Consider the following 20,423-nt stretch of genomic DNA (forward strand, 5'->3'; position numbering starts at 1 on the left):
CACACAAAAAAGGAAAAATATTCCATGCTCCTGGATTGGAAGAATATTGTTAAAATGTCAATACTACCCAAAGCAATCTACATATTCAATGCAGTCCCTATCAAAATAACACCAGCATTCTTCACAGAGCTAGAATGAACAATCGTAAAATTTGTATGGAACCAGAAAAGACCCTGAGTAGCCAAAGCAATCCTGTATGGTACTGGCATAAAAACAGACACTCAGATCAATGGAACAGAATAGAGGACCCTGAAATGGACCCACAAACATATGGCCAACTAATCTTTGACAAAGCAGAAAAAAATATCCAATGGAAAAAAGACAGTCTCTTCAGCAAATGGTGCTGGGAAAACTGGACAGCAACATGCAGAACAATGGAACTGGACCACTTCCTTACACCGTACACAAAAATAAACTCAAAATGGATGAAAGACCTAAACATGAGACAGGAAGCCATCAAAATCCTAGAAAAGAAAACAGGCAACAACCTCTTTGACCTTGGCTGCAGCAACTTCTTACTAGACATGTCTCTGGAGGCAAGGGAAACAAAACCAAAAATAAACTATTTGCTTCCTGCAAAGGAAACAATCAACAAAACTAAAAGGCAACCAACTGGGAGAAGGTATTTGCAAATGACATATCAGGAAAAGGGGTAGTATCCAAAATCTATAAATAACTTATCAAACTCAACCCCCCAAAATAAAAAATCCGGTAAAGAAATGGGTAAAAAGATATGAATAGACACTTCTCCAACGAAGACATCCAGATGGCCAACTGACACATGAGAAAATGCTCAGCATCACTCATCATCAGGGAAATATAAATCAAAACCACAATGAGATACCACCTCACACCTGTCAGAATGGCTAACATTAACAACTCAGGCAACAACAGATGTTGGCGAGGATGCAGAGAAAGAGGATCTCTTTTGCCCTGCTGGTGGGAATGCAAACTGCTGTAGCCACTTTGGAAAACAGTATGGAGGTTCCTCAAAAAATTAAAAATAGAACTGCCCTACAGGGTAGGGTATATGCAGGGGATGAATCACTGTATTCTGCTCCTGAAATCATTATTGCACTATATGCAAACTAACGTGGATGTATATTAAAAATAATAAAAAATAATTTGGAAGCTTATTGCACTACGAGGGATTTATCCAAGGGTTATAAGTATATTGTTTCGAAGGGGCACATGCACACCAATGTTTATAGTATACATAGTATATATATACATACATACACACATACATACAATGAAGTATTACTTGGCAATCAAAAAGAATGAAATCTTGCCATTTGCAACAATGTGGTTGGAACTAGAATGTATTATGCTAAGTGAAATGAGTCCATCAGAGAAAGACAAATACCATATGACTTCACTCATATGTGGAATTTAAGACACCAAACAGATGAACATAAGGGAAGGGAAGCAAAAATAATATAAAAACAGGGATGGGGACAAAATATAAGAGACTCTTAAATATAGAGAGCAAACTGAGGTTTCCTGGAGGGGGTGTGGGTGGGGGGATGGGCTAAATGGGTAAGGGGCATTGGGGAGGACACTTGTTGGGATGAGCACTGAGTGTTATATGCAGGGGATGAATCACTGACTAACTTGGATGTATATTAAAAATAATAAGTAATTTCGGGGCGCCTGGGTGGCGCAGTCGGTTGGGCGTCCGACTTCAGCCAGGTCACGATCTCGCGGTCCGTGAGTTCGAGCCCCGCGTCGGGCTCTGGGCTGATGGCTCAGAGCCTGGAGCCTGTTTCCGATTCTGTGTCTCCCTCTCTCTCTGCCCCTCCCCCGTTCATGCTCTGTCTCTCTCTGTCCCAAAAATAAATAAAAACGTCGAAAAAAAAAATTTAAAAAAAAAAATAATAAGTAATTTGGAAGTTTATTTTCTTTCTCTGGGGCTGAAGCAATTTAAATAGTACCAACTCTATCCCATTTCTATTGAAGCATTAACTAATTAAAACACCAAGAAATTTTCATTTTGTTTCTTCGTTTGGTGAGAATGTAAAGAGAGGAGCTCTTTGGAAACTTCCTTGACTTCCTTCATCGATTTGATTAATTTGTTTTTCTATTTCTTCTTGAGATAGGTTTAATAATTGTTAATTCCAGAAAATAATTCTTTTTATCTAAGTGGGAGTGATATTCTAAATTACTATTTTTGTTTGTTTGTTTTGACTTTTTTTGAGTATAGTTGACACACAATGTTAAATATGTAAATATGAGAGAGAGAGAGAGAGAGAGAGAGCAAGCGAGGGAGGGAGAGGGAGAGAGTCCCAAGCAGGCTCTGCACTGATAGCGGGGCTCAATCCTACAAACCGTGAGGTTATGACCTGAGCCAATATCAAGAGTTGGATGTTTAACCAACTTAAGCCACCCAGGTGCCCCACATACAATGTTACACTAATTTCACGTGTACGGCTTAGTGATTTGACAAGTTTATACATTATGCTGTGTTCACTACAATTGTAGATACCGTCTGTCTTGTTACATTGTTATTATAATGTCATTGACTGTATTCCTTGTGCTGTGCTTTTTATTCCTGTGACTTATTCACTCCATACTGGAAGCTTGTATATCCCACGCCCCTTTACCCATTTTTTTCCCATCCCCTCAGCTCCCTCCCCTCAGGCAACCATCACTTCTCTGTATTTACAGATCTGATTTTGCTTTTTGTTTATTATTACTATTTTTAGATTCCACTTAATGAGTGGAATCATATGGTATTTGTCTTTCTCAGTCTGACTTATTTCACTTAGCATAATGCCATCCAGGTCTACTCATGTTGTCTCAAATGGCACAGTCTCATCCTTTTTATGGCTGCATGATACTCCAGTGTGTGTGTGTGTGTGTGTGTGTGTGTGTGTGTACATGCATGTGTGTATACCACACCTTCCTTATCCATTTGCTGATGGACACTTAGGTTGCTTCCATATCTTGGCTATTGTAAATAATGCTACAGTAAACATAGTTACCGACATCACTGTGTTGACTTAGTGTTTTAGTTTCTTTGGCTAAATACCCAATAGTGAAATTATTGGATCATAAATTACTATTATTGAAAGTAGAACTCCTTCACTGAGTTTTAATTTCATTGACATCTAGCTGTACTGTGTATGGTTTTGAAATATGCCTTATCATTTGTGATAGTGCTTTGTTCCTATCTCATGCTTGTTATTCTTTCTTGTAACTAATAATTTCAAGTATATGCAATATTTTGTTTATATCTGATAATCCCATTATCTGAAGTTTTGAGGCTCTAATTTTGATATATGTAGTTTCTGAAGACTCTTGTTCATGATGGATTGATTTTTGTTTGTGTTCTTGTTACTTTTAAATTTATTTTCTAATTCTGTATATGTGCTTATATTGGGCAGTGTTTTATCTGTCAGAATCTTGTGAGCCCTGGGTTAAGTGTGTGTCTCCCAAAGATGATTTGTGTTGGCTTTTGCCAGAAATCTCAGGGTTGTTTTTAATCTAAGACCACTTTTTATGATAATTTGTTTACTTGGCAGTCCCAGATCATGCATTTGTGTATTTGATCTCCTCTCCTGTATAAAAGCAGGGCTTTGCCTATAAATTCTCAAGTGAGACATTTCTTCTTCCCACTCAAGCCAAGGCAGATAAGTTCCTTGAAATATCTTTCTTTTCTGGAAAGAGTGGTTCTTTTCTAATACCCTCTTTTACCAAGAGAGTAGCTCTTTGAGAGTCTTGGTTTTTACAGGGGTCATATTCCAACTCCTTGCACAGTCCCAACATCTTGTCTCCCTGTTGCTGTGGGTCATTACATTTTAAGCAACTTGGTTTCTGTAATTGGCAAATGATTCCAGAGCAGAGGTACCTCCTAATTTTCAGTTTCTTTTTGGTTTTGCCTGGGAGATTCCTTTCTTTAAGCTCAGGTATAGAATTAAAAGATTAATATATTTCACCAGCATTTCTGGTTGCTTTTTAATAGGAGGTGCTCCCCCAAATATGCCTAGCACATAATATTAATGGAATAGGAAATCTGCCACACAGTATTAATTTCTTCTGCTGCATAAAATTTAACTTCAATTTTAAAGAAGATTTTACAGGTACATGGATTGAAAAGTCAATTGGTTCTACCAAGGTAACTACAAAGGACAGACTTTTCTTGCCATTTACCACCTCAATCAAACTTTCCAGAGAGAATCACATTCAGCTCTTTCTTTTTTGTATAATGTTCTTACCCAAGCCTTCCTTGCTGTTTCATTTTTAGATACTCTGTATTGAATTTCTATTATTGCTTAATCACATATAGATGTCCCTTCTCCTCATTCTCCAAATAATTATACCTTTAAGTGATACCAACATTCAGGATTTCTATTACTACAATATGTAAATATTATTCCTAGCAGAATCATGTCATACATTTTATATAACTTAATGTTTTGGGGGAGAGTAACAGCCACTTCCATTTTTTTGTTTTGTTTGATAGTCATTTATATATGTGTCCCTATTTTATTGCCAAATGCTGTGCGAAGTGTAACACTTCTCCCAATGTATTCAAACACATGAGTTACTCTATTGGTTTTCTCTCGCTACATCTCTCCTGGAGCCCCCTGCCCTTGGCTTCTGTCTAGTTGAGACTGCTTTATCTTTGCTACAGAGCTGTCACCTGAGAATTGCAGGGGAGGAATTGGAGGGTGGTGATTGCCAAGAGTGGGGATGGCAGCGGGTGTTTGAGCCACATAGGTATATACAGTTATCAGAGCTCAGCAAATGGACACTAAGTTTGTGTATTTCATTGTATGCAAATTTTACATAAAAAGGACAAAAGCACAAACAAATATTCAATTCTAGTGGTATATTAGCTAAAGTATTTAGGGGGAAGTGTAGGGATGTCTGTAACTTTGAAATGTGTCCAAAAAATAAGGTGAGTAAGTGGATGGATGGGTAAAAGGATGGATAAATGTGTTAAAACACATAGAGTAAAATGTTAATGGTAAAGTCTAGGTGAGGGTATAGTGCAAAATTCACTGTAAAATTCCTTCAACTTTGCTGTATGTTTGAACATTTTTATAATAAAATATTGGAGGAAAAAACAGTGAAGATAGTAAAATGAAGTAGTCTGTGTATGAATGTAAACAGGAGCTCAAGAGAAATGTATCAGCTAAAGCAGCGTTGGTGAGGAGCTAAGGAAGAATAAATGAAAATGTTAAAATGTAAACTTAGCCGCTTGCCTCTACAGTCTAATTTTTCAGTGTTCTGTCTCGAACATATCCAGATCCAAAGAAACTGAAAAATTTGCCTGTCTCTTTCCAGGGAGAGTCAGTGGAGGTATGAGGGAGGAGGAGAGCAGAAATCCTAGAGGCAGGAGCTCTTTGTGAATGCCAGTGTGCCTACAGCAAGCACTTCTGCCCTTGAGTATCAGCTCCCTTAGAGGATCAGAGCTTTGATCCAGCCTTGGGGTGGCATATTCTTTGACTTAGGAAAATTGTCACACTGACAGCCTTATTTTTACCAATGACACAGACAGTCATCGACATAATCATACCAAATAAGCAGGGTGTTCAGAAGGCAATTACAGAAGGCTCTGGGTTGCTATGGCGACAGACCAGCCAGCCAGACCCGATTTTTCTCCTCCCAACTTATTAAAATAGCTTAAAAAAAAACAGAAAAAGATAAAAACTAGCAAGCACACTAGAAAATGAAGATAAGAGATGTCAGACTTGGAGTGGAATTTCTTCCACACACACCATTTTAGGAGAGTCAAGGAGCACTGTCTTAGGTTTTTCACCTTCTTGTCCACCTTGTGCAACCAGAGAGTTCCAAGCCCCTCAGAGAATTGAGGAAGGCTTTGAGCGGTGCATTCCTAAATCTGGGACACAGGGGTTCACTGGAAAACAATGAATCTTACTCCAAAGCCCAGACTCCTGTCCCTTTCTTTTCCCCAATAACAACTTTCTTTCTATATTCACTGAGAGATTAATATTCCTAGCAACAAATGACAGGAGTAGAAGATGGGCAGAGGTTCATTGTGTCCTAGGATTCTTTGCCATTGAAGAAATTCATCCAACAGCTGCAGAGACAGGCAGAGTTCTGGGGAGCCGTGTGCACATAGGATTTAATGCTCCATGTAATATGGTTCCCTGAAACAAGCAGTGTAAACATCTGACTTAGTGTTAGAGCTCTCCAACTGTTGGATCAAGCGAACAGCCAGTCTCAGGCCAGCAGACTCACACTCGATGAACACTGTTAGACTCTACTAATCAAATTAGTGGCTGTCCAGATTTTCCTGACATTCTCGCCTCTGTCTGAGATGAGGAGGATTTTCGTACTGGAGAGGAAGGTGGAAAGAGCTAAGGACATTCCACATTGTTGCCAAATTCTAAGTAATGATCTCTCTATTTAAAGTAAGTAAACAGAAGGGCACCCGGGTGGCTCAGTCAAGTTAAGCAACTGATTCTTGATTTTGGCTCAGACCGTGGTTTCATGGTTTGTGATTTCGAGCCCTACACTGGGCTCTTTGCTGACAGTACGGAGCCTGCTTGGGATCCTCTCTCTCTCTCTCTCTCTGCCCCTTGCTGCCTCTCTCTCTCTTTCTCAAAATAAACAAATAAGCTTAAAAAAAATAAAAAAATAAGTAAGCAGAAAAACTCTATGGATACTATACAGAGAATGCAACATAAGGACAATAAATGCTTTCCTGAAGATTCTGAGAAGGGCAAATATCTGAAAATTATTTTTTCACACAAAAAAAGAATATTTTATTTTTTTTAACGTTTTTTATTTATTTTTGAGACAGAGAGTGACAGAGCATGAATGGGGGAGGGGCAGAGAGAGAGGGAGACACAGAACTGGAAGCAGGCTCCAGGCTCTGAGCCATCAGCCCAGAACCCGACGCAGGGCTCGAACTCATGGACCGCGAGATTGTGACCTGAGGCAAAGTCGGACGCTTAACCGACTGAGCCACCCAGGCGCCCCCCAAAAAAGAACATTTTAGAAGGCAGTTGTTGGTTACCTTCCTAAAAGATGGGGGGAAAAAAACAACTCTGCAACACAAAGGTTGAGGAACACGTTAATGTAAGGATAGAAATACAAGGTGTTCTGGCTTATATAAAGAAATAATGTATAAGAATCTCATATGTTAGATTAGTTTTATAGCAGCGACAGTCAAAGGCTGAAAACGGTGTCATGGTGTAGTAAACAAATGTGGAACACTTTCAGAGTACTGAGGGGGAAACTAAAGACAAGAAAATGATCAGGAAGATGATAGATGGGAAAGAGAGGGTAGAGATTTTGTTTTAATAAATTGAATGAGGAAAAAAAGGATATGGCACTGGTTGACAGTGAGGAGAAACCACCCAGAGCTAAATAAAATGTTAAATTCAAAACTTGAAAAGGCTCTGTTTTGTTCTTGGTAAAATTAACAAAATAGTCAGCACGTGAAATATCCTGGCAAAGAGATAGTAGAGATTTCGTTTCAATAAATTAAATGAGGAAAAAAAGATAGGGCATTGGGTTGACAGGAAAAATCCACCCAGAGCTAAATGAGATGCTAAATTCAAAATTTAAAAAGGCTCTCTTTTGTTCTTGGTGAAATTAACAAGATATTCAACAAGTGGAATATCCTGGCAAAAATTTTAATATCAAAAAAAGGAAGAAGAAAATTTTGTAAGCATCTGGGTTGAAAAGGAGAATTGATTATGTGTAAAAACAAAAACATTAGGCAGGCTGTGATTATTCCCCCATGATATTTAATGCAACAAGACAACAGAGTAATACCAACCATGTTTTGGTTGTAAGTAAAATGACCTAAAAATCTTACAGTTTGTCAAACATTCTGAGTGTTCAAAAGTCAGGGACATCCTGACATAAGAACTCAGAAAAGTAATAATTACTCTTCCTTTCTTAGGAAAATTTCTCAATTACGTATTCCAGTTAACTTGAATGAATCCAAAGCTAAAGAGAGAGCTCTGGTTCTGCTCTGGCGCTTTAAACCTCCCTATAACCTGTTCCTGTCACTGGTTACAATGAAGCAATTTAGGCAAAATACTGAAACAACTCCTAGAGATCTGAAAGGTAAACAAAAGGATGCAGGTTTTGGACAGGAGTTAAAATATGAAGTGGCCACATAGTATTGTATTTGTATTTACTTTTTGTTTGTTTTGTTTTTTATTTTTTTTTAACATTTATTTTTGAGAGACAGAGACAGACTTTGAGCAGGGGAGGGGCAGAGAGAGAGAGGGAGACACAGAATGGGAAGCAGGCTCCAAGCTCTGAGCTGTCAGCACGCGGCAGAGGAGGGGGCTGGGGCTCAAATTCACGAACCGAACCGTAAGATCATGACCTGAGTCAAAATCGGAGGCTTAACCGACTGAGCCACCCAGGCACCTCTTGTTTCGTTTTGTTTTGGTTGGTTCCTCTCTTAAAGCTTTGTTTGAAGGGCAGACTCCTTTTCATGGAAAGGCAAGATGGTCACAGCAGCCCTGGCAGCTAAATCTCTCTAGAAACCTTGTCTTTCTGCTCAGGAGCCGGAAAAAGTAGATCCTGTGGGCCAGATAGCAAAGGGAGACTCTCAGAGCCCGGGCTAGGTCTGTGTTTTATACTCCCTTGCACAACTGCTTAGGAAAAGAAATTCAGCCAAAACCAATTGATAGGTTAGAATGAAATGCTAAATATATGCAAAGAATCAAAGAGAAGCCAAGAAAGTGGGAATGGCATAAAAAAAAAAAATAAAGAAAAATTAGACTGAGAAAAACTGGCAGTGATAGACTGAATCCAAACAAAGTGATAATTATATTAAATGTCAATGGTATAATCAGTCCAATTATAGGACAAATATAAACAGAGTGGATAGAAAGCAAGATATTATATTCTTCCTGAAGAGGCACACTTGGAAATAAAGACACGTAAAGATTAAGAACAAGTGGGTGGAAAAAAGACATGCCATGCAAACTGTAATCATAAGAAGAATGAAATCATCATTTTAAATGTTACATAGAATAGACTTCAAGACAAGAATGTTACCAGAAATAAAAGGGATATTTCTTTTTTTTTAAATTTTTTTTAATATTTACTTATTTCTGAGAAAGAGACAGAGCGTGAGGGGAAGAGGGCAGATAGAGAGGGAGACAGAATCTGAAGCAGGCTCCAGGCTCCAAGCTGTCAGCACACAGCCCGAAGTGAGTCTCAAACTCACAAACTGTGAGATTATGACCTGAGCTGAAGTTGGACGCCCAACCGACTGAGCCACCCAGGTGCCCCTAAAAGTGATATATATTTTTTTCTACACGCACACGCACGCACACACACACACACACATACACACACACACAGATTTATTTTAGCATGCTATATACAAGCTGTAGTGCAACAGGATGGCAATGTGATAAGACAGGGCTAATGCTCTTCTCTGCCCAAAAGAAAGTTTCCAGAATTTCACGTTATTTTCCTTAAAAACCCATGTTGCTCTAGTAATAAAATATATTTATTAAGATATGATTAGAAGCTAATAAGCTCAGAAGTATAGTTTGCATGGAAACATACCTTCTGTAGGCAGGGTTTATCACCTCCTCACTGGCTAAACACATGAAAAGTTTTCATGGAATTTTTTCTTCCCCTTTTAGATATTTCTGAGAGATTAGAAGAGAATTTACAGAAAGGTACAGAAGTTTCTGTTTAGATGTTCAACAAAAAACAAGGAAAACAGCACATTTAGTGTTAGTGACAGAGAGCAAGTCTGGAGCACCTACAGTTGAAAAGCAGAGTATATTTCTGCTCCCACTTATACAATTACATTACAATATGGGCAAAGGAATATTTTTCCATATTAAATATCTAAATCCAATTGTTCTATAACTTTTCTTTAAATGACACTCATGGAGGGGCGCCTGGGTGGCTCAGTCCGTTGAGCGTCCGGCTTCAGCTCAGGTCATGATCTTGCAGTCTGTGAGTTCAGGCCCTGCACCGGGCTCTGTGCTGATGGCTCAGAGCCTGGAGCCTACTTCGGATTCTGTGTCCCCCTCTCCCTCTGCCCCTCCCCCACTCATGCTCTGTCTCTCTATGTCTCAGAAGTAAGTAAACATTAAAAAAAATAAATAAATGAAATTCATGGATTCCTCACTTGTTGAAGTCCAATATGTAACCAAAGCCAAGTGATCTATGTACCACCAACTATTCCAGAATTATAGAACTTCAATGCCCTTCCCAATTCCCCCCACCCCCCGCAACAAAAAATAAAAGGAAAGAAGGAAAATTTTCCCCAACACCCCCCAGAGGCTGCTTAACTCCTGGCAAGACGTGCAAATCATATTTGCTAAAAATAAATAAATAAATAAATACACCCCTGCAAACTTGGAGGCTTTTATCCAGGATTCTTGCGGGGCTCAAAGTATAACCAAAAGATCAAGGGAGGAGTGGGGGAAATGTTGAATCATTCTGGGTTCCCCATGATTAGTGTATCACTTTAGTCACAGAACAAGATAGAACGAGATCTTTTAAGTGGATTTGCCTTTCCAGTGGGTCATTTGTTGCCCAAGTTGATGACAGCAGGAACTTTAGAACCACACTTGGTAATAAATCTGTACTCATTAATCACTTGCATTCACACTTAAAAACTAACAAAAGGAAAAAGAAAACAAAAACTATTCAGTACTGGAGATTAAATAACCATGTGTAGTCTCTTGAAATAAATGTTGATTCCTTAAGAAGTCTAATTACTTTCAGTTGCCTTTTTAAAAAATAACCATATGTGTGTGTGTGTGTGTGTGTGTGTGTATGCATATATATATTTGTGTGTATTATCCTGTGATTCTACTTATGGTTCCTCTGCTGCGTTGAAGATCTAGGAGCAGAAAAGCCTATGCCCCTCCCCCCGCAAACCCGCCCATGAACGGTGGCTCTAATGTTGCAGAAAGGTTACAAATAGGCAGTCTGGGCCTTCATTGATCTGGACTATCCATGGCTTCATTGTAAGTGATCATCGTTTTAGGCTCTTGCCTCTGCAGATTCCAAACAGATTCCATTTCTTTAGTGTGATAGACAATAGCAGCCCTCAGGTCAAAAGAACCCCAGCTATCATTTGTTTCTAGACCTTTCTGGTATCTCTGTTCTTTGGTGGAGCCTAACAAAGTGTTTGTAGGAGACACCAGAGGATTTTGATTTTCTATCTCGTAGTCCTTTGAGAAAAACACTAAAGCACCTTGACCACTGGTGTCTGAGTTTTGCAGGCCACCCATATGACTGGGTTCCAAGGGTAAGGCTCCACTCTCATTAGTAGTCCCAGATTTTCAAATGCTACCCAGAATTTGGGGACTAATCCGTTTTTCCAGCTCATAAGCCTTGGGAAACATGGGATGCTCAGTTCCTGAGGGATTATCCTGGCAGATATTCCCCTTGAAATGTCACCTCCATCACTTTATGATCTGATGACTCCCCAATAACTTCCCAAGTCTCAGGGCCAGCACTGGGCTCATTTATAATTGATAAACCCCACTGATTCTGGAAGACAGCCCCCAGGTTTTGCTGATCTGAGAGGGTAGATCCACTTGTGCTGTGCTCAACAGCACCATTTGCGTATCTGAAGGATAGATGAAAAGGCTAGATTTCATTTGTTCAACAGCCGCTGAAGTCGAACTCGTGTCCCGGAGAACTGAAGCAGTCCCAGAAGAGGTGGGTGTTAGAGTATTAGCAGCAGGAGTTAACAGTGGCTGACCCCCTGGAGAATACACGCTTGCATCAGTCCCTGCTGAAACAGGCCCATTAGAAAAGTTGGCCGAAGTAACAGATTTCAGCGCTGACACAGGCACCTGGGATATGGGCTTGAAGACTGGGTCTGAGTTTCCCCAGCCGGTGACGAAGAGGAGGAAGAAGATGGTGACGCAGAAGAGTTCTGTACAGTTTTGTTGAGGTTTTCCTTCACTTTGCTTTGCATAACTTACTCTAGGAACTATTTTAAGCACTGCTATTGTCCACTGCAAAAACGGGGGGTGGTTTGAATAGGGTCCAAGAGTCCTCTTTGGAGGTAACAGCAGAAGGATGCTTTCCTTTGGGCCGATGATCAAACTTTTTGCCGCTCACGCTGGGTTTATATCAGAGCTTTTCCGAAGCATATAACCCACAGCAGGTTTTCCTCGATTTGTTCCTCCAGGCCTAGTTTCGTACTTCCAAATGGGCTTTGAACCATCTACTCCATTTCCCTTTTGTTCACTGTCGTCAGGCCTGAAAGTTTCGAGTCCCTGTTTTAAGGTTGGCGCCCTGGTCTCTTGTTGCCTTATTTTGTCCTGCCCTCAATGAAGGCTTTCACATCCCTGGGCACTATTTCCCCAGCTTTCCTTTTTTTTAAGAGTAGTACATCCGCTCTCAGATCTCACTACCATCATTATCCGCCCCTTTGCCCATATAACCACTGGTAATATAGCCAGAATTATTTGTCGCAACGCCATTTCGAATTGCTACAGTAGCAGTCTTCTCTGCAGACTGGTTCTCTCCAGATTTCTTTTCCTAAGACTTCCCATTCTTTTTGTCCATACTGTTCCGAATGAAATTCCTGGTTTTCATTCCTGCTTTCCCAAAGGTGCCAGCCTTTACAGTCTGCTTCGGATTAGTGTCTGCGATCTGTGGGTTGCCATTGAGGACCCTGGAAATAGGGTCGGTAGCTCCATCAGAACCCAGGCTCTTTAAAGATACGTCTCTTTCTCCGGCATTACCATTTAGTTCACCATAGCCTGTTTCCTTCTTCGGCGTCTCCTGGTGCTGCTGGAGGGAGTGTTTGTGCTCATGTTTCAACGCCTTGGGCTGGGCCTTGGGGCTGCCCTTGGCTCCATGCTGCGGGCACTGGTGATGGTGATGGTGATGCTGGTTGTGGCTGTGGTTCCGGTTGTAGAAATGATGGTGGTGGTGATGCGGCTGCAGCTGCTGCCGGGGGTGATGGTGCTGAGGCTGTGGCTGGCCAGGCTTCTCCACTGAAAGCGGCAGGGACTCCCTGGCTGAGGCTGCGGGCTGCAGCGCCCTCAGGATCTGAGCAGGATGTTTCTTAAGGATAAAAGGCACAGTTCGTCAGAAAGACGTAACAATTATAAATCTGTTAGCCTTTAATGATAGAATCTCAAAATACACGTAGCAAACGCTGACGGAAGAAAAGGAAGAAATGGATAATCCTGCAATCACAGCCTTGTACATGTAACACTTCTCTTCCAGCAATTGATAGAACAACGAGACAAAAAACATGCAGGAAAGCCACAGAATATCTGACCGACACCATTGACCACTTTGGTGTAATGGATATTTGTAGACCACTACATTCAACAAGTGTAGAATATGCATTCTGTATAAGTGCACACGGTGTATTCAATGACATAGACCGCATGCTGGGCCACAAAACAAACCTCAATAAATTTAACAGGACTTAAAGCATACAGACTGTATTCTCTGACTATAATAGAATTAAATGGAAATTGATTATCCAAAGAGATCTAGGGGCACTTGGGTGGCTCAGTCGGTTAAGTGTCTGGCTCTTGATTTCAGCTCAGGTCACGATCTCATGGTTCGTGAGTTCCAGCCCCGCATCGGGCTCCGTGCTGACAGTCTACTTGGAATCCTCTCTCTCTCCCTCTCTTTCTGCCCCTCCCCCCCTCAAAAAAATAATAAACTTAAAAAAAGAGATCCAGAAAAACCATGAATATCTAGAAATGAAATAGCATATTTCTAAATGATTCATGGGCCAAAGACACAAAGGAAATTAGAAAATATTTTGACGGGGCACTTGGGTGGCTCAGTCAGTTAAGTGTCCAATCATGATCTCAGGTCGTGATCTCATGGTTCATGAGTTCGAGCCCCACGTCGGGCTCTGTGCTGACAGCTGACAGGCCTGGAGCCTGCTTCCAATTTTGTGTCTGTCTCTCTCTGCCCCTCCCCTGCTTGTGGTCTCTCTCTTCCTCTCTCTCAAAAATAAATAAACATTAAAATAAAAGGAAAAATATTTTGAACTGAATGACAATGAATACAACATACAGAGAGAGAAAGCAGTCTATTGAAAGAATCTATGGATTTATATGCTTATATTAGAAAAGAAGAAATATTTAAAATCAAGGACTAAGATCCCACATTAAGAAAGTAAGAAAAGAAGAGCAGAGTAAAAACAAAGTTAAGTAGAAGGAAGGAAATTATAAAGGGAAGAGAATAAGTCCTTGAAAGAGAAGAGACAATAGAGAAAATTAAATCTAAAAGCTGGCTCTTTGAAGAGATCAATGAAACTGACAAACTTTTAGTTAAGACTGATGAAGAGGGGCGCCTGGGTGGCGCAGTCGGTTAAGCGTCCGACTTCAGCCAGGTCACGATCTCGCGGTCCGTGAGTTCGAGACCCGCGTCGGGCTCTGGGCTGATGGCTCAGAGCCTGGAGCCTGTTTCCGATTCTGTGTCTCCCTCTCTCTCTGCCCCTCCCCCGTTCATGCTCTGTCTCTCTCTGTCCCAAAAATAAATAAACGTTGAAAAAAAATTAAAAAAAAAAAAAAGACTGATGAAGAAAAAAAAGGAGAGACGGGTGCCTGGGTGGCTCAGTTGGTTGAGCATTGGACTTCAGCCCAGGTCATGATCTCAAGCCCCACATCGGGTTCTGCACTCTCCATGCAGAACCTGCTTCAGATCCTCTGTTCCTCTCTCTCTCTCCCTCCCCTGCTTGCTCTCTTTCTTTCAAAAATAAATAAAACATTTTTTTTTTAAAAAAAGGAGAGAATACAAATCACCAATAGCAGGAATGAGAGATTATCAACTACAGATCCTTCAAAAATTAAAAGTTTAATAAGGAAATTTTGTGAACAATTTTATTGCCAACACGTTAAAATTTTTTTTGACAAAATGGACAAATTTATTGGAAAATACACCTTACCAAAAAATGGCACAGGAAAAAAAGTCTGAATAGTTCTAGTGTATGTATTAAAGATTGAATTTATTATCAAAAACTATCTTTCTGAGATAACTCTAGGTCCCGATGGTTACATGGTGAAGCCTATGAAAAATTTAATGAAGAAAAAATGTATACAAACTTTTTTTAGAAAATAGAAGTGACCACTGCACAACTTGTTCTAATGCTAGCATTACCTTTATATCAAAACATTCAAAGAAATTACAAGAAAACCATAGATCAATATTTTTCATAATTATAGATATAAAAATCATTAACAAAGTATTAGCAAATAGGTGAAGGGGGTCAAAAGGTACAAATTTTCAGTAATAAAATATCTGAGTCATGGGGATGTAATCTACAGCATGATGGTTATGGTTAACAATACTGTATTGCATACTTGTAAGTTGGTATGAGAGGAGATCTTAAAAGTTCTCATCAGAAGAAAAAGCAGTTTTGCAGCTATGTATGTGCTTATTGTGGTAATAATTTTGCAATATATACAAATATTTAATCATTATATGGCATACCTGATCACATACGTCAATTGTACTTTAGTAAAAAGAGATAGCAAGAGGGAAGATACATCACGACTAATTAGAGTTCATCCTAGGAATGTAAGGTTGATTTAACATTTGCAATGAATCGGTGTAAATCACTATATTAACAGAATACACTAGGAAAGTCATATGATCATTTTAATAGACGATTAAGAAGCACTTGACAAAATTCAACATTCTTGAATGATATAAATGTTCAGTGAACTAGAAATAGGAAGGAAATTCCTCAAACTGATAAAGGACATCTACAAAAAGCCTACAGCCGACATCGTGCATAATAAAGAAGGATGGACTTATTTCCTGCTGAGGATAGGAACAAGGCAGGAATGTGTGCTTTCGTAACTTGCAATACAGAGGGTGGTGGCTGAACTCAAAAGAACTGCATTTATAATCTTTGCATTTCAGACTACGTCAGTTTGAGCACTGTATACTCTCTGAGGCTGTTTCTGCATCTGTGAAGTGAGTACAATAATGCTTGCTTTGGCAATTGGGTTAAATGCCTAGCACAATGCCTAACATAGCAAAGAGATTAATAAGTGTAAGTATTACATTTGTACCTACCCAATAGTCTATAAGCTCTCTGAAGACAGAAACCATTTCTCTTTAATTTATTTCCAAATCTTCAGTGCTTAGCTCAGTACCTAGTACAAAGTGGATATTATGTAAAAATTTGTTGATTAAATTATTAGGATTGAGACATTGATAAATGGGACCTTAAAGATTCTTCAGCTTTCTAAATGAAATTCCAAGGGTGGGCTATTTCCACTGAAAAATAGTCTTCTTTGGTTTGGGTGAAGTTTATATTGAGTCATTTACCTTCACTTGATACTTGTCTGCTTTGGGGGAGCCCTGTTAATCATGTATGCTTTGATTACAAGCTCTGAGACAAAACAGATGCTTTGGCGTGGTATTCAGGACCCTCTCTTCTAAGTCTGCTTCTCAGGTGAGCCGTCCTTCACTCTAGCTAAGTTGATTTCTCCACCTTTCCTTGAACATCTTTGCATTGTACCACTTGAGCCCTTGCTTGGGTCATGTGTTCTGCCTGAAACGCCCCCTTCTCTCTTCAGTCAACATCCTACCCCACCTTCCGGGCCTCTCCCTTAGGAGACTTTCTCCCATCTGCCATTTACCTGGTCAGAAATGTTTTTTCCCTAGCGTGTTACTTTGGAGGAAATGTAATTAAGGATATAAATCTCTTGCTGATGCAGAAATTCCTCGCCACAAAATAGAGGAAAGAAAGAAAACGGTGGCATGATTGAACCAGATGGCGATGTGCATTACAGGCAATCTGCCATACGGTTGCAAAGAAAGAAAGAAACCTCACCCTTTTGTATAGCCAAGCAGGTATAACCCATCGCACATGTGTTCTGGAGATAAATAACTAGTTCTCAAGGAAGAAGACCTGACAGCACCTTTTGTCACACACGGTTCATCCTGAATTCATCTGATAATTGGGTGTTTGCAACTGCCTTTATCCAAAGGAAAAATAGTAGGACATGCTTTGCATGCCAAGCTTTGCATCTTGAAGCCAGGTGCCCTGCCAAAGTTAGGATCCTACCCTACCATGGAAACTGGAAGCTAGTGGCGCTATGTTCGTTCTTTACACTTTAAAGAGACAGCTCCCAAATCCTTGAGGAAAACATTTCTGGGTTGTAAAATTGTCATGAGGCTTATTTAGCTTTTTAGAAGATTTACATATATCTCAAAAAGGCAGTCAAAGAATTTACAAATACAAATTTTCTAAGGTAAATGCTCTAAGAAAAGGGAGGTGGGAGATCTCTTTCTTTTTTTATGCACTAGAGAGACTTAAAAAAAATTTTTTTTTTGTATTTGGTTTTTACTTTAAAAACTCATATAGCCTTTGGGTTAGTGCCATTAAAATGTTACTTCACTGATGGAGGTATTTGTATACTCCTCATCTCTTTTTCCTGCTGGATTGTGGTAGAAAATGTGTCCTATGCATTTGTGCTGTGGCATCGGATGTGTCCCAAGTACATTATTGGAGGTTAATTAAAATTGATTGAATAATCAGTATACCTGTGTAGTGTAATATCCCAAGTTTGGTTATATTTCAAAGCCACTTTATTTTCAGTTGTGAACCATCTAGTCTGCTATTATGGTGTTAAGTTTGATAAATGCACTTTGGAGGAAAGAATTAAAAATCAATTCCAATGGCAAGGTCTACATACTGCTAATATTTCCTGATGGCTTCTAAATGTCACAGAACCTTCACTGTAGGAAGGACGGCACTAAAATCATGAGTCAGAACACTGATATACATGGAAGAGAAACTACATACGACTTAATCCAGTGAGGCCTTCAGCAACCAGAATTCTCCAAGGGAATTATTCCCTAATAAGGTGGTGGTTCACCAAGTGTGCTCCCAGACGGATGCGCAGGAGCTTATTAGAAATGCACATTTTCAGGCTCCACCCTATACCTTCTGAATCAGAAACTCTGGAGGTGGGGTCCAGCAGTCTGTGTTTTAACAAGCCCTTGGTGGGGGGAGGGTTGATAACTCACTAATATTGCAAACCACGGACCTAACGCATCTTTTGCATGCTCTGAATTAACTTCTTCCCTTTGTATCTAGAATTGTACTGATTATGTATCATTCTTGGGAGATTTTGGGAAACAGACACGCAAATAAATATGTCTTCTCTGGTTCAGGTTGAGAAAGACTGGATGGTATTTTACCTCTTCCATGTTGTATCCTCTCTACAGTAATGCTAATAAGACACAGGACAAAGGGGTGACATGTCTGGGACCTGGAGTCCTGCACATTCCATTTGTGGGCCTGTTGTCTTTCCATTCAGCCCCATCTCTGGCTTTGATCATCAATTAATGAGCATCCCCAATCTCTTCTGGCTCTCATCCTTTGAGTTGTGGTCCTCTGTGGATTGGCCTCAACTTACTCTCTTGGGAACTGCGTCCTCAAGAAGCCCAGATACATTTAATGCACCACATACATGTATTGGAAACTTCCTGTTTTCCTGGTGCTGGTGCTGGAGGAATCAGTGGTTTAACAACAGTGCCTATGGTTGCAAAGTTGGAAAGATGCCATGTGTACTCGATTTAGCTAAGCCGAGCAAGACCTAAGAACTTCAGTAGTGAATAAAATTGTGAGAGAAAAGTAGGATAAAGGCCTCCACTCGTTGAGGGCTTCTTATTTAACATCTGTGGTAGGTTGTGGTTTACACTTCAGAAAGAAAAGCCCAATAAAATGGGGGAGGTGTTGGGGTTGGAGGGGGGAGCGTAGAGAAATGGAGCATCCTATAAGGGAATGGCCAAGGAGAACTCCCAGGGGAGATGGTGGGGGGAAGAAGGGACTTAGGATAACATGTCTAATGAGAATTTTTATCACTTTGCTTTGTGGTATGTGATCAGGGCCCATATTGATTAAGGGCAGTATAGCAACTGCCCCTGCAAAAGCCGTCAACAAAATCTGCATGGCTCATTAATGCTTTTAATATGAGTCAATTCTCTTTAGAGAATGCAACTAGTTTTTGAGTCTGGGGTGGTCAAACATCATCAAGAGCAAAAACAGAGACTACATGTGGGGACACCTGACCTCTGGGTTCCTTTAGTCTTTACGAGTGTTAACTTAAAGTTATTGCCATAAAGGTGATGACTCCTGACTGTTTGCTAGCTTTCTTAAGGCCGGGATAGAGACGATGGTTTAATTAAACATAATTCAGAGGGGCGCCTGGGTGGCGCAGTCGGTTAAGCGTCCGACTTCAGCCAGGTCACGATCTCGTGGTCCGTGAGTTCGAGCCCCGCGTCAGGCTCTGGGCTGATGGCTCAGAGCCTGGAGCCTGGTTTCCGATTCTGTGTCTCCCTCTCTCTCTGCCCCTCCCCCGTTCATTCTCTGTCTCTCTCTGTCCCAAAAATACATAAACGTTGAAAAAAAAAATTAAAAAAAAAACAAAAAAACAAAAAAAAAACATAATTCAGAGACTACATTGATTTAAGAAGAAGTTCCCAACATTGGTACTGCTGACTATCAGTATGACTTCACAAAGGTATTCAAGATCAAATGAGGGTAGAAAAGTTCTCTTATCTTTTTCTTAAGATAAAGCCTTCTTTTCAAGATCCATTTTCATTTGACCAAGAGGATAGCATGGCATGGCCCCTTACCCCAGCCTTGGATTATTTAAACTTTCATCCCGGCCTCTTTGCCCACTCCTCAGCTTGGCAAGGCGCAGCTAGAGTAGCTCACACTCCACTAGCTAGGGAGATTACCAGGTGATATTCAGCTACTGTTCACACCAAGGCTGAGGGTCTCTCAATCTCCCCCACCCCTCCCCGCCAGTCTGCCCCAGCACAGAGCTGTCTCCCTTCAATTTCTCACATTTTTATAGAGAGCCATTCAACTTCCACTCAGCTGTTTTGATCTCACATGTTCACATCTGCTCCTTAACATTGGTTTCCAAGTATGTGAAAACTTCCATATTGAAGATGATGATTTTGTTTGGTTTAAGAAAACAGAAACATCATCCAGTTAGAAGCACCCATTTTCTCAGCTATTAGGACTGTGACAAGAACACTTTTCTCTTAGCCCACCCATCTCATTAAAAGCTGTCATCCACCCAGAAACTCAAGCCAGAAACTAACAGACCAGCTCTAAACACTTCGCTTCCCTTCATATCTCACATCAGATCTGTTACCAAACCAAAATATTTTTTTTTTTCAAATTGCAGCTAGACTCTGTCCACTTCTCTCTATTTCACTGCCATCAATCTAGTCCGTCACAACACCTCTTACTTGGACCATTGCAGTAGTCTCCAGTGTGGTTTCTGTGCATCCATTCTCTTCCTTTAGTTATCACAAAGCAGGGACAGTGTTCTACTTAAAATGTAAATGGACTCATGTCACTTTCCTGCCTAAAACCCTTCACAGATTTCTCAATGAGTTTGGTAAGATCCGACCTCCACCACATGCCTACATAATATTTGACCCTGCCGGGCCCTCCAAGTACATTTTGTGCTATT

The 20,423-nt window shown here is 40.3% G+C and overlaps 1 pseudogene; it reads right to left on the bottom strand.

The window, feature by feature from the left end:
- Positions 1 to 10,882: 10,882 nt before the first annotated feature.
- The window catches only part of LOC115522809, a 31,488-nt pseudogene continuing 21,947 nt past the window's right edge, over positions 10,883 to 20,423 (bottom strand).

Source organism: Lynx canadensis, chromosome C2 (genome assembly GCF_007474595.2).
Source record: "Lynx canadensis isolate LIC74 chromosome C2, mLynCan4.pri.v2, whole genome shotgun sequence".
In the NCBI taxonomy this organism is placed as follows: Eukaryota; Metazoa; Chordata; class Mammalia; order Carnivora; family Felidae; genus Lynx; species Lynx canadensis.